The following is a 19331-nucleotide window of genomic DNA, read 5'->3' as shown; positions in this document are numbered from 1 at the left end:
TATCATCGGCAAAGATGTGGAAGGACACATTATGTTTACGGAGCACATCGCCCAGAGGGAGCAAGTACAGAATAAACAACAGGGGGCCTAGTATGGACCCCTGAGGTACGCCACAGGTTAAAGGAGCTCTGGGAGATGACAGTTCACCAAGGTGAACAGAAAAACTCCTATTATTCAAATAGGACTGGAAAAACTTTAAGACAGTGCCCTTTAAACCGACACAATGTTGAAGGCGGGATAGCAGTATGTTGTGATCAACAGTGTCGAAGGCTGCTGTCAGGTCCAGGGTTACTAAGACAGCAGCACAACCAGAGTCAACAGTTAAAAGCAAATCATTAAAAACTCTCAGAAGGGCGGTTTCTGTGCTATGCCGAGCTCTAAAACCAGACTGGAACTTCTCATAGAGTTGGTGTCGTAAACCCCGCCTCTGTTCAAAGATGGTCGCTCACAGTGGACATAGATGCTTCTTTCACTCCTCTTTCAAACCATCTGTCCTCTCTGTCCAAAATGTGAACATTGGCATCCTCGAAAGAGTGACCTTTGACCTTTAGATGCAGATGGACTGCTGAGTCTTGTCCTGTGGAGGTGGCTCTTCTGTGTTGTGCCATGCGCTTGTGAAGTGGCTGTTTGGTCTCTCCAATGTAGAGGTCTGTGCATTCCTCGCTGCACTGTACAGCATACACCACATTGTTAAGTTTGTGTTTTGGCGTTTTGTCTTTCGGGTGAACCAGTTTTTGTCTGAGCGTGTTGCTGGGTCTGAAATACACTGGGATGTCATGCTTGGAGAAAACTCTCCTGAGTTTCTCTGATACACCGGCTACATCAGGAATGACAATGTTGTTGTCTGTCCTTCTTCCCTCGCTGGTGTCTGGTCTTCTTTTCTGTGCATCTTCACTGACTTGATGAAAGCCCCATTTAGGATAGCCGCACGTTTTGAGTGCTTCCTTTACATGTGTGTGTTCCTTCTTTTTCCCTTCAGGCTTAGAGGGAACATGTTCTGCCCGGTGGTGTAGGGTCCTGATTACTCCAAGTTTGTGTTCCAGAGGGTGATGGGAGTCAAAGAGGAGGTACTGGTCCGTGTCTGTGGGCTTCTGGTAAACTTCAATGTTGAGGTTGCCGTTCTCTTCAACGTGCACGGCATAGTCCAGGAAAGGCAAACAGTTATCGGTGTCGATAGAAAGAGATAACATCAAGGAACACCATAGTTCTTTCCGTTTCAGTACTTCCACATTGACACAGTGCGCACTGAGAACCTGAAGTTCTGTGAATTTGTTGATATTGAAAACAGAACAATGCTTTCTCACAGCTTTGCTCCGAGGCATTGAGAGGATGATACAGATATTTTCACCCATAGTGATCAAGAAGTTTTTTGAAGATGACTTCAGTGAGATCTACCTCTGGCACATGCACTCACTCATGTCTGTGTTCCACACAAACATTCAAGAAGTGGAGATATCACCTGAATTTCAGGAGCGGGACCACTCCTCGTTCACGCCCCGTCTGGCCTCAGGCTAGAAAAACCCCTTCTCCAACACCCGCTGTTCTCATTTTCATGCCCCCTGCCCCCCCCCCCCTTTTTCTTTCCTCTCTTCTCCTCTCCTCTCCTCCCTTCCTTTCCTCCCTTTATTTCTCGTTAGTACAGGGGGATCCGCCCGGCCCGAGAGCCGTCGCCAGTCCCCTTCAAGCCCTTCCCCAAACCGCAGCACTAATCACTAGGGATGGGTATTGGTTCAAGGTTCAAGGTTCAAGGTTCTTTATTTGTCACATGCATAGTTATACAAGTATAACACACAGTGAAATGTAGCCTGACACGCTCCTCGACATGTGCAAAAAAATTGATAAGATTTTCACGATTCAGATTCCATTTTCGATTCTGTTTAACGATTCGATTCTTCATCGATTCTTTTTAAAAAAGGAGAACACTAAGGTCGATTAGCTCAGAACTTTGTTTTATATCTTCTCTTTGAACAAGATAGAAATTTAGGAGTAACATGGCCTTACAAACCCAGCAGTGAGATCTTAAGAGATCCAGCCTGCGGCTCTTCAATGGGGTGTCACAGGGTCCCCAGGAAAAAACATTGTAAATGTAAAATAATAAAATAAATATTCTTCTGTAGCAATAACAAAGTATAACATAAATCATTCTGTAGCAATTACACAAGAATATCCAGTAATGTCCCTGCCTACAATTAAACACATTCACTTACTGAAAATCATCTGCTGTGGCAAACGGGTGCAAGCCTTTGACCACAAACTGAGTCACTGCTCGGTGACATTCGTCTATCCTGCCTGAAAGGAGACGCTACCGGTAGACTGCAGCGAGAACTGCCAGCATCTGAGCCAGACTCTGTCTCATCATGGTCACTAAATGCACAGTAATGGCAGGTTTGTAATAAGGCAGATCGCGCTAACATAATATGTTAGTTGATTATTTACCTGCCGCATTAACGGGAGAGGACGTGCAAACGTTACCGCTGCTGCTGGGTTGAGATTCACGAGTCCAGAATTAAAAACACGACATTCATTTAAGGTCATCGCATGTTTGTGAGCAAATGCTTTTGATATTCGTAGTGTTTCCTCCCTTAAATGAAATATCTACTTTGCAAGTATTGCAAGTTGCCCTGTTGTCATCTGTTCTCATAAAGTGTAACCAAACTTTTGAGCGTTTGAGCCGCTTACGCGCCGTGTTTCCTGCCAGGTAAATGACGCTCCGCAACGTGGTGACGTCATTCGGGGCGACTGGAATCGATAAGGGAATCGTTTGCAAAAATGGCAAACGATTCCAAGGAACTGAAACAGTGGGAACCGGTTCTCAACAAGAACCGGTTTTCGATACCCATCCCTACTAATCACACTTCCTCATTCCTCATTTCCCATCGTTATCAAGGAAGTAGTGCCTGCTAGTGAAATGGAAAAAGAAAACCTGAGGTTAAAAAAATGTTGAACAGCATCCACACCATTCTTTATGAACGTAAGAGCAACAACTTCATGTCCTTTAAAGTTAAGGGACTACTTGTGTGCCGATGGTGCGCATCCTGCCCGGAGTGTCAGCTGGTTAACCAGCCGGCCATCCCAAATGCACCTTTGTGCCTACTGCCGTTTGAGTGCATATGCATGGGCTTCATTGGGCCATTTCAGTGGACTGCATTGCTTTTGTCACCCTTTTTAACTGAGTAATCTGAATTGATCAAATACGCAGTAATCTGTCATCTAAAGTCGAATAAAAACCAAATATGTGGAATCTACTCTTGTTGGGTTCAGTCAGGATCGTAGTGGTAACTCAACTTAGAGAAGAAAAACCCTCCACTCAAAATGAGACACTGACAATGACTTAAAGGAGAAAAGAGATTTGAGTGTATTCACACATTTAAATTGCCCAAAAACACATCGACATGAACCCAAACCATTTGAATTATTGCAAACATGTAGTTCACCACAATAATTCGCAGCAGATTTCTACCACATAAAAAACCAGCCAGTATATTCTTCACGGAATACATTAACTCAACACGGTACAGGACTGAACCTTTCACAACAGCTTTTTGCATCTTTCTCCGTGCAGGCGGGTGCAGTGAAAGAAAGTCACCGTGAGCAGCTCTATGGACTATGAAGTGATATGGTCGCACAACCTCCTTAAAGCGTGGAGAGAAGCTGAACCTGCTTCTCTGGTGAGGATGGTTTAAGAAAGATAAGTTGGGGCCAGAGGTGCCAAATTGCACATATCTATTTTGATAACCATCTCACACAGAGAGCAGATGTTGCTGCAGTACGACTCTCATAGAGCATCGTTTTGAAACGCAGCCTGGTGTGACGGTACGTTCACGGCCCTACATGAACATAAGAGACTAATTGTTTTGAAAGAATTGACTAAAATGCTGAAAACGGGAGTGATAAAAGAATCGCACAGGGTGAGGTGTAGCCCCATAGTTCTGGTTGTGAAGAAAGATTCTGTGTCTACCACAAGGTGAACGAAGTTGATGTGTATCCCATGCCCCGGGTGGACGAGCTCCTGGACCGGTTAGGCACAGCTCAATTTTTCGTGACACTGTATTCAACCGAAAGAAGTATGCAGTTGGACGGAGGGAGGTACAGTATGTGGGGTAGCACTTGGGGCAGGTGCGTCCACAGGTGGAGAAAACAGCAGTAATTGCATCATGTCTGCACTCCAAGACCAAAAATCTGTATGTTTTGGTCTTTCTGCACATAATCTGTTTATAATTATTCAGCCATTTATATTACCCATATCTGCATATACCAGCATATACATACATTTGCCCATAGTACATCTATATAATTGCTCTTAATGCACTTACTACTCTTGCACTTCTGATTAGATGCAAAACAGTATTTTGTTACCCCATGTTCAAACATGTTTATGACAGAGGTAAGAAGATTCCTGGGGCTGGCTGATTATTTTTGCTGGTTCATGCCCGGGTTTGAGGACCTAACCAGCCCAGAATGATGCCCCAGATCTAGTCTAGTTGACGGAGCAGTGCCAGGCAGCATTTGTGAAGGTGAAAAAGTCTCTGTTTAGGGAGCCGCTTCTCCACACGCCTAACGTCCTGCAGACGGACACCTCGAACAGAGGGCTGGGGGCAGTTTTGTCCTAACAGGTAAGGGTGGTCGGCCGTACATGAGCTGAAAATTGAACGACCAAATAATGAGGTACAACATTGTAGAGAAGGAGTTTCTGGCAATCTGACACGCGGTGATTTCCTGCATTATTACCTCCTGGGACACTCATTCACCCTCTGCTCAGAAAACACCTCGCTACAGTGGCCCCACAACATAAATGATCCCAACACCCAGATCACCCGGTGGAATCTGGCTTTGCAGCCTTTTAACTTCAAGGTGGTCCATAGTGCAGGGACGCAGACGGTTGTGGCCAAAAATAATAAACACAATCACTCCATGAATGAAATAGTTTCAAAAATTAAGTCTTTTATTTTTTATTTTTTATTACAACTTGTGCAGATAAAGCTTCTGTCTTTGGCTCCGCCCACAGTCAGTTCCAGATCAGAAGGACAGCCAATCCCAGCAGGAGCAGCAGTTTCATGTGACCAATCCCTGAGGCCTGAGAGAGGTCACACAGAGGTCAAATAGTTATTTGACTGATGTGACACAAACACACATGCAGAAATGTTCTTCTGGCACAAATTTCACGGCATAAACTTTATTGTTTTTATACTGAGTAAACTTAAACTGGCCACTGGCAGCCATGCACGGCCAAACTCAAAGGTTAAAAATGCTGGAATTTTCCGATGACGCTTCTTTTGTGGGTGATGCTGCCAACATTCATGGATTGTAATGTCATTAAAATTCTGTCATCAGATAAAAATAAGTTGTTGTCATCAACATAAGTGATTAGTTTGTTACAGATGGCGTGCTGGTACCACATCAGAATCCTTATTTAAAGCTTCCTTTATTCTTCACAGCACAGATTCAATGAAGCGAACATCACTCAGATATTTTCACCATATTGAGATGATAAAAGCTCAAAGCTGCTCCACATCATCGTTCTACAACAAGCTCACAGGCTTGTGTTTGAGTTCAGGTGTTCCTCACATACGTGACACAAAACCACAAACATGCAGACGGGACAGAAACTGTTTATCAAGCGTCTGCAGGAAAGTTAGACCAACTAAAAAGCCACAAGTAAGTGACGGGCTTACACGCCAGCTTTACTTGTAGTTTTGAAGTAACGTCGGAAAAATAAAAGTCAGCTAAACACTGATGGCTGATCTCTGCTTAGCTGTGCTTAGTTTTAGGATTGTTGAAGTGAATCCAGCGGGCATCTGTCAGAAAACCTCCTGAATATAAAGTCGGGTTTTTTTTCTAATTATTTCCAATATTAATGTTTAAAGTTTTAAAAAGTACAAATTTAAGCTCAAACACAAAAAAAAATCTTTGGATTTTCTGATGTTAAACACTCATTTTGTGACATGTGTAATCAGGATTTCTGGAGGTGTTTCAGTGTGTTTTTGCAGTTCAGCTGTGCTTAATGTGATCGTCCACAGTTATTACATGATAGTATGTGACAAAAATAAGGAAAAGCAAAATAACCAAATAAATCTTTTCCAGTTTTAAGTTGTAATTCTGTCCTTTACCAGTACATCTGAAAAAAGATGGCTTACCTTGTTCATGGGGACAAATTCTAGAAAGACACAAGAAAGCACAGAAGCTGCTGTGAGTACAGCTCAGTAATAGTTGTGTTACTAGATAAAGTGTCTGTGTTGTGCAGGTGCTCTGGAGTTACCATAGTTATTGTGGTCATTCCCAGTGTTATTCTCTAGGATGTTATCGTAGTCATAATAAACGTAGCCATGATAACTGTAGTAATAATTCTGCAGGAATGCGATTTCTTCATGGTGCAAGTTTTCCTTTTCAACGATTCCTGGCGATGAAGATTAAGCAGAAACATTATAATCATGTCACCTGATTGAAAGTGGGCTAAAAACAAACTACAGACAACCAACAAACTCTACAAGCCTGGCAGGTTTTTCAGTTATTGAACTTTTTGGTTTTAATGTACCAAATATTAATTTAATTTCCTGTACTGATCTCTCTCATGTAATTGCATTAAAAAAACAGGATGTTAACGAAACATCCTGTAATTAGTTAAGATGGCAGTTGGGGTCAAGACCGGTGGGAGTGAACCCTGATGTGACGTTATGATGAGCAGAGTAAGAGCAACCCAACAGGATGGCACCGGATCTGACATAAACGGTAGTAACCAGACCGAAAAGCAGCGCACATTTCGGTGCTTTTTTTTTCCTGAGCTGTGATACACTTTGGATTCTAGCCAATCATTTTACCTTTCCGAGGATAGTAGGCGGGTCCAGGTACGTACGTTCTTTTAGAGCAGAGCTACAGATTAAAAATGCCCAAAGCGAAGCGGTCAAAAGTCTGGCTGTACTTCACAGCAAAAGATGTAAACTCAGCAGCAACAAGTGCTTTAAGCTGATACTGTGATACTGTCAAAGGAGGTAACACCAAGAATCCGATGAAACACCTGGCGACGCATAGCGTTTTTTTATAAAAGCCGAGAAATGCGCCGTATTTGCTGCGAGACCTCACACCGAGCACATCTACTGCGGGTGTGGTGCCTGTTATCGGACCCGGAGTTAGCAACATCCCCCAAAAACCCGAAGAGGAGAGTCCTGGCCCCTAGCCCTGCCAGTGTAGCAGAAATGATGAGGATGATGATGCAGCAGCAGCCGTTCTTCTCTGCGTGAGGAGCTTAATGTTGTTCATGTGTAATTTACGTTGAGTAGGCTAACCACGTTATTACATTAATGCATGTAAGGTGAACTAGCAAACATCATCATAGCTACATGCAGCTGTCTTCTTGTTTGATGGCAGATGCTCCCTTCACCCTGGCCAAAAAGGCTAAAATGACCAAAGAAAAAGTGGAAAACAGTTAAACATGAGAGGTTTTTGGACAAAGTTTGTGTTTTTTCCATTCTTTAAGCACCGGTTCGAGCACCGTTTAAGCACCGGCACCGTTTCAAAAGTACCAGTTTGGTACTGGTATCGGATAAAACCTAAACGATATCCATCCCTAGTAATAAGTAACTAATTACTTCTGAAAATAAGTAACAGAATTATTTTCTTGGAGAAGTAATCAATAATTATTATTTAACTACTATGTTCAAGTAACTTGACCAACACTGCTGATGGATGACCTCCATGGAGCACGTCTGAAGACTGTGCATGCTTAGTTTTTAGGACTGTTGAAGTGAATCCAGCAGTTAGTGTTGCCAAAAGCTTGGAAATAATTAGCAAATAATCTTATTTTAAGAAATAATGCAGAAAACATCCTGATTCCCTCCAAAAAAGGACAGGCATGATCGTTCTCTCAATCAGCATCACATCTTTCATGTAAAACAGCTTAAATCCACACTGGATTTTAGAGGGATTAAAGGATGTTCTGGTTCCAGTTCACTCACCACAGCAGACTAACATCATCAGAGACAGCCAGAGACAGATGGACAGCAAGACATTCATCCTGGACGACAGACACAAACTCACTGAAAGAGCTTCACGACTTTAAACATCAGACTCAACTGACGAGGAAGTGAAAAAGCGCTGAAAATAAACCTTTGTCTTCTTGTTAGTCTGCTTTAACTTCACATGCAGACTGAATATACTACCAAGGAGTATTAGGGCCACATTAAGAAAGAAAAATATTATTAATCATTTCGAGAATAAAGGCAAAATTTCAAGATTACAGGTGTAATTCTATTTGGATATATGTGGTCAGTGTACGCGGGGAAACTGCGACCCTCAAGGAAAAAACAAAAATGTGTGGCGAGTAGAGATGGACTGATTCGATATTACATATCGGTCCGATACTGACCTACATCACTGGATCGGATATTGGAGAGAAATAAAAAATGTAATCTGATCCATTAAATATCACAAAAACACCTCACAAAACTTGTGACATGGCGTAACTCGGCTCATAACCATAGCACGTCGAAAGAGTATGCGTCATGTGACAGAGCGGCTGTGGCGTGCGAGACCTGATGGCGGTCTGGCTGAGCATTTGGAGCCTCGCTACGTCCTTCCAAACCGGCATTTCATCTCTGAGAGAGCTATCCCAGAGAAGTAAAGCAAGTGTGTAAGTTCATGTCTGAATGTTTTTCAAGCATCCCCACGTTAAGCTTAACAATGGAGCGACTGCCTCCCCCTCCCTCTCCTGTTGCTACTTCAATCATGAAATTGATTAATGATCAGCTGATCGGCTTTTCTGTCACGAGTCCGTCTCAGAAAGAGGAAACCAGCAGCTGAACAACAGCAGCACGTTTAAGCTTGATAAGCTGTTGTTAGAATTTATTTAATATTACTTTCTACACCAGGATCTTTTTCTACAGCTGACGTAACTGTGCGGGGGCGGATCTAGCATGGTTTAGCCAGGGGGGCCGATAGGGCATGAACAGGGAAAAGGGGGCACAAAGACATACTTTTCTTTCTTATTCTCATTTAAAATGTCGAGCTTTTAATAAATAATTATCTGAATTTACCAAAGTTTTAATCTGATGTAAAACTGATAGAATTCCTTTACTGTATATAGTAACTATTAACTCTAATATACCCTATTAAGCTATAGCACTTTTTTCTTTGGGAAGGTACCATCTGTGCAGTCTGCAATTCTGTTGAGGGAAGATGCTGAATCTATTTAATTACTGTGGAAGAAAAAAAATTTTACGCCCGGCCCCGCCAATCGGCCACCAGGAGTGAGCCGGTACATACATGAGCGCCCAGCCCCAGACGACAAGGACCACCAACACACCAACGTCTGAGGGCATCAGCCACCAGCAATTATTAATTAGTCAGATAAAAGGCACTGGGGAACTCAGCAACACAAAACGACCTGGACATCCACGGAAGACAACAGTGGTAGATGATCACAGAATTATTTCCATGGTGAAGAGAAACCTGTTCACAAAAGCTGGGCAGAATTCTTCTTTGCAGAACCTCTCAAGTTCTAACAGGTTGGATGGCGAGCATTCAGGCCAATTTCAGATGCTAACTCACGTTTAAGCCTGGACTCTGTCTGAGCACCTCAAGGACATTCACAGACAGGCCTGTGGAGCTCTGAATACTTTCTGGATGCACTGTATGACGAGGCTGGATGATTTCACAGTGTTTGCATGTTATACCCACATAGCTACATCTTAGCCACCTCATTTCCTCTTTTCTTCATGTCTGCACTCAAACCCACAGATGCAACGTTTCTGAGGCTTGACTGCAAAGAACATTTTCATCAATACACACATTTTGTGCGCTAACATCAGTGCAGCTTTTTTGTACAGCCTGCTAAAATATGACTTAAAACATCTTTTTGTTCAGAAATGTTGTTTTATTTCATGACAACATTTTTGTTTTTATGCAGATAGATTATGCTGCCATTAGTTTTTTTCTAGGTTTATCTTTAATGCTGCTTACACTCCAGTTTTACTCTTAAGTGTAAAAACCAGAACATGTCAAGTAAAGTAGATCAGCACCTTTAAATGACCTGGTTTTCTACGACATATTTTTAGAGAAAGACGTCAACAACTGTGAGCATCATGGAGCAAGTCGCTTAGGCTTTCAGTTCAAGGGCGAGTCCACAAGCGGTTTATAAAGAGATGTCGTGGATTACAGTGTTTTTTAGCAATTTTAGTCTATAAGCCAAACAAAAAACTCACAATAACTCTTCAACCTGTAACTGAAAGACTGCAACACACTTCTTCTGAGAGCCGATAAAACCTTCATGAATCTTTCGATCAATATCAGACCTTTGAGTGCAAAAGCAGGTTTAGTCTGTTAATTAAAACAGATATGTGAAAGGTCATAGGTCACTCACCACAACAGGACGACATGATCAGAGCAAGCCAGAGAGAGATGGAGAGCAACACATTCATCCTGGACGAGAGACACAAACTGACTGAGACAGACAGAGAGAGAGGGGGGGAGTGTCTAAATGGAAACTCTCCAAACGAGAGAAAACTTACAGCTTTTAATGAGCCTCAGCTTTGTGAGTCGGACCCAACAGGTTTTTTTAAGATGAGGCCACTGAACTTAAAGAAAGATGTAAGCCCTGATAATAAAACATAAGGCAGGTCAGAGCTGTTCAAAATAAACAAACAATCACTCGAATAGTTTCAAAAATAAAGTCTTTTATTTTGTCTTTTTTATTACAACTTTCATTGCAGATAAAGCTTCTGTCTTTGGCTCCACCCACAATCAGTTCCAGATTTGATGGACAACCAATCCCAGCAGGAGCATCAGTTTCAGCTGACCAATCCCTGAGGCCTGAGAGAGGTCACACACAAACACACAGGCAGAAATGTTCAAATTTCACGCCATAAACTTTATTGTTTTCATACTGAGTAAACTTAAACTGGCCACTGGCAGCCATGCACGCCCAAATTATGGAGACACGTGTTACACGCATGGATGCATGCGTCCTCACATATGTGGCGCTATGATAAAGATAAAGACATGAAAATCGTAGCCCCCCCATTTTATTTTATGCTCAAAGACACTTTCTTTTGGAAAGGCCACTGTTAATGTCGATTGTACTGTTCGCCAGCAGGGGGCACTCAGTCTCGAACGCATCGGTAGCTGGCGCTTCACGAGTGTTAGTCAGTAGTGAAGATGCAGCGTACGGCCCGCGCAGAAAGAACTGATTGACTGTTTTTCTGTTTTTCTACAGGTAAGCTGGGTGGGATGTTATAAAAGTGACAGACCGCAGTGGCGGCTGATGATGAAGGTCTTGTAGTGTGACAATGTTAGGCTGGAGATTTAATTCCCAAGTTTATCCAGTTGTTAGACTGTGCCGAGAGTCTTTGATTTCCATACAGGTATTTTTTGGGTCAAAGCCACAATATATGTTTTGCACAATAAGAGAAAGTGACTGAATGTTCAGTTCAAGTCAAGAACAACGTTTAGTTGAAAAGGATGCAGGTTGATAAATGCAGTTCAGGTTGATGAATAGATGAAAACAAGATAAAACTGTAATGAGAGTTCACTCTGGTATTCGTGCATACAGTAAAATGTACTTTTGTGATTGGGCAGTACATAAAAGTGTTGCGTGTGACTATGAAAGTGTAAAGTTTAGAGAAAGTAAGGTCATTGTCACTAGAAGAAGTGTTAGTCAGTAGCGAAGAGGCAGCGTACGAACTAAAAGAAAGAACTGGTTAACCTGTCGTTTTTCAATTTTTCTACAGTTTCTGTGAAAAAGAAATATGTTGCACAGGAGATGAGTTTGCGCATCATTTTCAGCAGTGTCACAAGTACAGTACGTGACACAAAACCACAAACATGCAGACGGGAAGAAACTCAACAACTTTCATTTCTGTTTATCAAGCGTCTGCAGGAAAGTTAGACCAACTAAAAAGCCACAAGTAAGTGACGGGCTTACACGCCAGCTTTACTTGTAGTTTTGAAGTAACGTCAGAAAAATAAAAGTCAGCTAAACACTGATGGCTGATCTCTGCTTAGCTGTGCTTAGTTTTAGGATTGTTGAAGTGAATCCAGCGGGCATCTGTCAGAAAACCTCCTGAATATAAAGTCGGGTTTTTTTTCTAATTATTTCCAATACTAATGTTTAAAGTTTAAAAAAGTACAAATTTAAGCTCAAACACAAAAAAAAATCTTTGGATTTTCTGATGTTAAACACTGATTTTGTGACATGTGTAATCAGGATTTCTGGAGGTGTTTTTGCAGTTCAGCTGTGTTTATTACATGATAGTATGTGACAAAAATAAGGAAAAGCAAAATAATCAAATAAATCTTTTCCAGTTTTAAGTTGTAAATCTGTCCTTTACCAGTACATCTGAAAAAAGATGGCTTACCTTGTTCATGGGGAAAAAATCTAGAAAGACACAAGAAAGCACAGAAGCTGCTGTGAGTACAGCTCAGTAACAGTTGTGTTACTAGATAAAGTGTCTGTGTTGTGCAGGTGCTCTGAAGTTACCATAGTAATCGTAGTCATAATAAGAAGATAAGTTATAATAAGAAGTGTAGTTATTCGCTGAGAATTCATACATGTCTTCATGGTGTAAGTTTTCCTTTTCAATGATTCCTGGTGATGAAAATTAAGCAGAAACAATAAATTCATGTGACCTGATGGAAGGTGAGCTAAAAACAAACTCCAGACAACCTACAAACTGCTCTACAAGCCTGGCATTTTAGTTTTTTAGTTTTTTAGTTTTTGATGTTCATGGTTTCATGCACCAAACATTAATGTAGTGGTATGAAGTTGTTTGACAGAGCAAGTGTCTCCAGGACAATTACTCCAGCAAATTCTTAACAGATCTCTAAATTTCTTTTTAAACAATCTTTTTAAAAACTTATGAAACTGTAACTGCAGTAATGCAACAAACATCTTCTGACGTCCAGTAAAGTCACGATGGATCAATCAGCTGGTCGACCTCTGTGGAGCAAGTTTGCTTTTTTAGGACTGTTGACGTGAATCCATCAGTTAGCAAAATGATTTGCAATTTTAATATTTAAAGTTTCAAAGCAGCTGCAGCAGTTTATAAGAAATAATGCAGAAAACATCCTGACTGCCAAAAAAAGAACAGGCGTGATCATTCTCTCAATCAGCATCACATCTTTCATGTAAAACAGCTTAAACCTGCAGCAGATTAGGATTAAAGGATGTTCTGGTTCCAGTTCACTCACCACAGCAGACTAACATCATCAGAGACAGCCAGAGACAGATGGACAGCAAGGCATTCATCCTGAACGACAGACACAAACTCACTGAGAGAGCTTCACGACTTCAACAAGATGACAAAAGTTTATTTTAAGCACTTTTCACTTCCTCGCCAGCTCTGTCTGCTTTTTACATGCAGACAGACTGAATATACTTCCAAGGAGTATTAGGGAAACATATTATTAATCATTTCGAGAATAAAGGCAAAATTTCAAGATTACAGTTGTTGTTTCAAGACCCTTCTATACCCTCTGAGTGAGTGAAATGGTTTCTTTTAGCTGATAAACACAGTGTGTTGATGAGTATAAGGACGCTGAAAAGAAAAAGCTGAGTCTGCTCAGACAGAAAAACACAAATTCAGAAGAGGGGATGCACACAAAGAAAAAAAAAGAGGATGTGGTATATCATAATACAGTTAATACATTTGTTTCACTGACCCATCCTAACAAGGCATTTCATAGAGATTACAGCAAACATGTTACATTTCAACTTTAATTTTAAAATTTCAATTTTGTTCTCAAAATGATCGAAAATATTTTTTATTTTCTTAATGTAGCAATAATACTCCGGTGTAATCTCCAAAAGTGGGTTCTGTTCATCTGGACATTTTCAGTGGGAGAAACGTTTCGTCACTCATCCAGGTGACTCTGCTGACTACAGGTTTCCCCGCCTTATGTATGAATTTTGGTTTGTGCTTACTGACCTCGAACTGATGTTATGTGCTACACGATGCTCAAAAATCTTTCAAAAAAACTTTTAGTGCCACTTTTCGGAGCATTACGGTTACTGTTGCCAGGAGCCTCGCGGAGTAATACGTACTGTGCTTCAACAAAACATTACCGTGTTGTGTATGTATAACGACTTCAAAATGGCACCTGCGAAGAGACACGCTTACGAAGCGGATTTTAAACTCCGAGCAATCAGTTATGCAGCAGAAAATGGAAATAGAGCAGCTGCGAGACAATTCGGCATTAATGAGTCGATGGTGCGCAAGTGGAGGAAGCAAGAAGATGACCTAAAACAAGTAAAGATGACCAAAAGGAGTTTCCGAGGGAACAAGGCGCGATGGCCGCAGTTAGTGGACAAAATTGAACAGTGGGTTATTGAACAGAGAACAGCAGGCAGAAGTGTCTCTACAGTCTCTATTCGACTCAAGGCAACAGCGGCAGCACCTGACATGCAGATCAACGACTTTCGAGGGGGACCTTCTTGGTGCTTCCGTTTTATGAAAAGGCATAATCTCTCAATCCGCACAAGAACTACTGTCTCACAGCAACTGCCAAACGATTACAAAGAAAAGTTGGCCATTTTCTGCACGCACTGCCAGAATAAGATCACTGAAAAGAAGATCCAGCTAGAACGCATCACGAACATGGACGAGGTCCCCCTCAACTTTGACATCCCCGTGAACTGTACTGTCGAGAAAACAGGGACCAGTACGGTATCTATACGCAACACAGGGAACGAGAAGTCATCCTTCACTGTAGTTCAGGGCTGCCAAGCTAATGGCCAGAAACTACCACCCATGGTCATTTTCAAGAGGAAGACTTTGCCAAAAGAAAAGTTTCCGGCCAACGTCATCGTCAAGGCTAACTCAAAGGGCTGGATGGACGAGGAGAAGATGAGCGAGTGGCTGAGTTTATGTCAAGAGACCGGGTGGCTTTTTCCACAAATCTCCGTCTCTTTTGATCTACGACACCATGCGCGCCCATCTCACCGAGGCTGTCAAAACCCAAATGAAGCAAACTAATTCGGAGCTTGCTGTCATTCCGGGTGGATTAACCAAAGAACTCCAACCACTAGATATTGGTGTCAACAGGTCGTTCAAAGTTAAAGTACAAGCTGCGTGGGAGCATTGGATGACAGAAGGCGAACACACATTCACCAAGACAGGGAGGCAACGCCGAGCGAGTTACGCTGCTATCTGTCAATGGATCGTGGATGCTTGGGTTAAGGTATCAGTCTCAAGTGTCGTCCGAGCTTTCACGAAGGCTGGAATAATCACTGAACAGCTAAGTAACCGCAACAACTGATTCAGATAATGATGAATGATGTTTAACTTATCTGATTGTTTTATTTTGCTGAATGCACTTTAAATGCCTTTTAATCCGGCGTGAGAGGGATCCGGGCATCGTTGATACCGAAATTGCGCAGCTGTTTACCGTAACTCAGACACGGAAGGTAAAGAATTTGATGGAATTGTGGAAGTTGAATGTACTGGCAAAAGTAAGTGTATTTTTCAATATTGAATGTGTTACAGCTTAACAGTGTTAAGAGTTAATGTGAATGAGCTTACTAAAGGTCAAGTTATCTGACTGTTTTGTTTGTCTTAATGCACCTTATAATACGGTACACCTTATGTATGAAAACAGACCCAGTCTTCAACGGTGCGCCTTATAGTGCGGAAAATATGGTATATCTATTTTATTGCTAAAGCACTTTCTGGATGAATGCAAACTTCATTTCGTTGCCTTGTAATTGTGACATGTGCAATAACAATAAAGTTGAATTCTATTCTATTCTATTTGCATAATGACTGAAACCAGCCCACTGAAGGAACAATGGGCTGGGAGGTCAGTTCCTTCATCATAATTATGCAAATTCTCATGACCATTGATCAACAACCTCTGATCAATAACCATGAGTCCCATTCACAGAGTTGGGGAATGGCTGCAATCACAGCATTGTAAGATGGTGATAGATGTACCCTTAGGCCCCCTCCTCGATTCAGAGATGGTCTTTCCCTTTCACGTAAATGGCCTCCTTGACTCCGCCCTCAAACCAGCGTTCCTCACTGTCCAGGATGTTACATCCTCATCATTGAAAGAGTGTCCGCTGGCCTGTAGGTGTAAATAGACTGCAGAGTCCTGGCCTGACGAGGTGGCTCTTCTGTGTTGTGCCATCTGCTTCGCCAGAGGTTGTTTGGTTTCCCCGATATATAAATCCTGGCAATCCTCCTGCACTTAACAGCGTACACTATGTTACTCTGTTTGTGTCGGGGGACCCGATCCTTGGGGTGGACCAGTTTTTGGCGCAGCGTGTTTTGGGGTTTGAAAGCCACAGAGACCCGGTGTTTAGAAAAAATGCGTCTCAACTGCTCCGATACTTCTGACACATATGGGATCACTACAGGTTTTCGTTTAGGCAGCGGTTGTCCTTCTCTCTTGGATCAGTTGGAGCTTTCTGTAGGAGCCTTTCCAGCTTTGACAAAAGTCCAGCTGGGATAACCACATTTACTCAGGGCCTTCTTCATGTGATGTTCTTCTGCCTCCCTAGCTGCTGTGTCAGTGGGGATGGTGTTCGCTCTGTGTTGTAGCGTCCTGATGACTCCCAGTTTATGCTCCAGTGGATGATGAGAGTCAAACCTTAAATAGTAATCCGTATGTGTTGTTGATCAATGGTCATGAGAATTTGCATAATTATGATTAAGGAACTGACCTCCCAGCCCATTGTTCCTTCACTGGGCTGGTTTCAGTCATTATGCAAATGTCCTGTTTATAAGATTGAAACCTGCAGTCAGCTGAGACTGAAGAAGTCACTCGGATGAGTGACGAAACGTTTCTCCCACAAAACGCTACGACCAGATGAACAGAATCAACTTTTGGAGATTTACTTACCTGGATGATCAAGACTCTGGTGTAATATACAGACTCATACAGTGGGATTTTATATGGTTTGATTTCCTTGTAATAAATTTGACCTTTTTGGCTGATTTCCAGCTTCAGGTATTTACTGAAAAAAAAGAAATAAAAGTCCATATTCAGCTTATAGCCATTTATGCAGCCTCTAAATTCATCACGCAGTTATGTGAAGACAAAATAGACAATTATGCTCAAAAAACAAGCCAATAAAATAAAACCACCAAAAACTGTTGCACATTTGACAACTTTCACTTCTGCTTTCGTTGTGTCTGCAGGAAAATGAAAGTCGCCCGCTTAAAAGCCTCAAGATGGTAAAAGTCTTGCTGTGGCTTTAAAATCCCGCTTTCATTTTGCTGATGAGTCTAATGCCTGAAGAACACGTTGTACTAAAACATAGTAGAGCTGACTTCTACTTGTTCCTTATGGTCAATTATAGGCCAATCTCCAACCTTCCTTTCATATCAAACATCCTTGAAAGAGTAGTTGTCAAACAGCTAACAGATCATCTGCAGAGGTTTATTTGAAGAGTTTCAGTCAGGTTTCAGAGCTCATCACAGCACAGAAACAGCTTTAGTGAAGGTTACAAATGATCTTCTTATGGCCTCTGACAGTGGACTCATCTCTGTGCTTGTCCTGCTAGACCTCAGTGCAGCGTTCGATACTGTTGACCATAATATCCTATTAGAGCGATTAGAACATGCTGTAGGTATTACAGGTACTGCACTGCAGTGGTTTGTGTCATATCCTCTTCACACACTGAGGTTAATTATGGAGTTCCACAGGGTTCAGTGCTAGGACCAATTCTGTTTACATTATACATGCTTCCCTTAGGCAGTATCATTAGAAGACATAGCATACATTTACACTGCTATGCAGATGACACCCAGCTCTATCTGTCCATGAAGCCAGATAACACACACCAATGAGTTACACTGCAGGAATGTCTTAAAGACATAAAGACCTGGATGGCCGCTAACTTTCTGCTTTTTAATTCAGATAAAACTGAGGTTATTGTACTCGGCCCTGAAAAGCTTAGAAATATGATATCTAACCAGATTCTTACTCTGGATGGCATTACCTTGGCCTCCAGCAACGCTGTGAGGAACCTTGGAGTCATTTTTGACCAGGACATGTCCTTCAACGCACATATTAAACAAATATGTAAGACTGCTTTCTTCCATTTGTGCAACATCTCTAAAGTTAGAAATATCCTGTCTCAGAGTGACGCTGAAAAACTAGTTCCCCTCCCTGAGCCTAGTTCTAGGATACTCCAGTGAGGTTTCTGATAAATCTAGTACTCTGTGACTGTATCTGATGACTGGCAGGTCATAAGTGTTGATAGATCTTGTTCTTACCGTTCAGCTGACTCCTCAGGACTTGCCTGACCCTCTGTAGGTACTTGGTGGTTGCAGCTTTCCTAGCAGCCTGTTCATGGTTCCTATTTTCCTGTGGGATTCCCAGGTACTCGTAGGCGTCCTCAGTGTCTGCAATGTTTCCTTCTGGTAGTGCAATCCCCTCAGTTCGGAGTACTCTTTTTTGGGAAGATTGACTGTTTGGATTTTGATTATTTTTTTCCCCCTGAATAATAAACTGCCTCTTTTATAAACTGCATTTTCTGTTTTCTTTGTTAATATTTAAATTTCTTTGATGATCTGAAATATTTATTAAATATTATTAAGTTTGACAAACACACACACACAAAAAAAATAGGGGGTGGGGATGTAAAAGCTGCAGAGTTTACAGTGTCAGTACTTTATCTGTGTTTTATACCCACAAAGCTAGACGTTTAGACACCATCTGTGCTCGAAATTCAAACTGATGTGAACATTGTTACGGCCCTGGCAGAGCGGCCTCCTGAAGTTGTCTGTGTGGGCGTGTCCGACCATCTCTCCTGCCTTAGCTGCCACCTTTCTTTTGTGCAGCTGACTCTCGTCAGTAATTAAAAGTATTTAATCCCAGGGAAAGGTGAGCTCTGAGCCAGCGTGCCATTAGTGTGGTTGCAGCTAGTGAGCTGTGTGTTTGTGTGGTTGCAGCTAGTGAGCTGTGTGGTTGCAGTTAGTGAGTTGTGTGTTTGTGTGGTTGCAGCTAGTGAGCTGTGTGGTTGTGTGGTTGCAGCTAGTGAGCTGTGTGGTTGTGTGGTTGCAGCTAGTGAGCTGCTCTCTTTTTGACTTACTTTTTACTTTATTGACCACCGCTTGAGTTGTGTTTGTTTTCCTTAAATGGTGATAGCAGCTTGTCCGTCTCTTTTAGTTGAGCTACTTTAATAAAACTATTTAATTTAACCTTTTTGCCTCCTTGACTCCTTTTTCTGACCCGGACACTTTTTGTTACTTCCCCCCCTCATCGCCTGGACCCTTTTACGGGAACGTAACAACATCACAAACCCACAGATACAAAGTGGCACAGACATGATTACAATCAAAGAAGGAGCACTTAGCCTCATGAATGCACTCATTTGACCTTTTACGTACAGTATGCTA

General features: G+C 41.9%; 2 long non-coding RNA genes across 2 annotated transcripts; both read right to left on the bottom strand.

Moving 5' to 3' along the window:
* Positions 1–4937: 4937 nt before the first annotated feature.
* LOC147319793 (uncharacterized) lies at positions 4938–10500 on the bottom strand. The gene is made up of 4 exons (XR_015131426.1): positions 10352–10500; positions 6257–6394; positions 6135–6154; positions 4938–5074 (listed from the first exon to the last, which is right to left on the bottom strand). It is a non-coding gene; the product is annotated as an uncharacterized LOC147319793 (long non-coding RNA).
* An 82-nt stretch (positions 10501–10582) lies between these two features.
* LOC147319792 (uncharacterized) lies at positions 10583–13484 on the bottom strand. The gene is made up of 4 exons (XR_015131427.1): positions 13177–13484; positions 12467–12574; positions 12345–12364; positions 10583–10800 (listed from the first exon to the last, which is right to left on the bottom strand). It is a non-coding gene; the product is annotated as an uncharacterized LOC147319792 (long non-coding RNA).
* Positions 13485–19331: the final 5847 nt, after the last annotated feature.

The sequence above is a fragment of the Aulonocara sp. 'chitande type north' Nkhata Bay genome, linkage group LG11, assembly GCF_057382095.1.
Source record: "Aulonocara sp. 'chitande type north' Nkhata Bay isolate Kocher_YH1m ecotype deep benthic linkage group LG11, A_spYH_male_GT1.1, whole genome shotgun sequence".
Lineage (NCBI taxonomy): Eukaryota > Metazoa > Chordata > Actinopteri > Cichliformes > Cichlidae > Aulonocara > Aulonocara sp. 'chitande type north' Nkhata Bay.
Note: the sequence above shows the minus strand (reverse complement) of the source record. Positions and strands in the feature narration are given on the sequence as shown.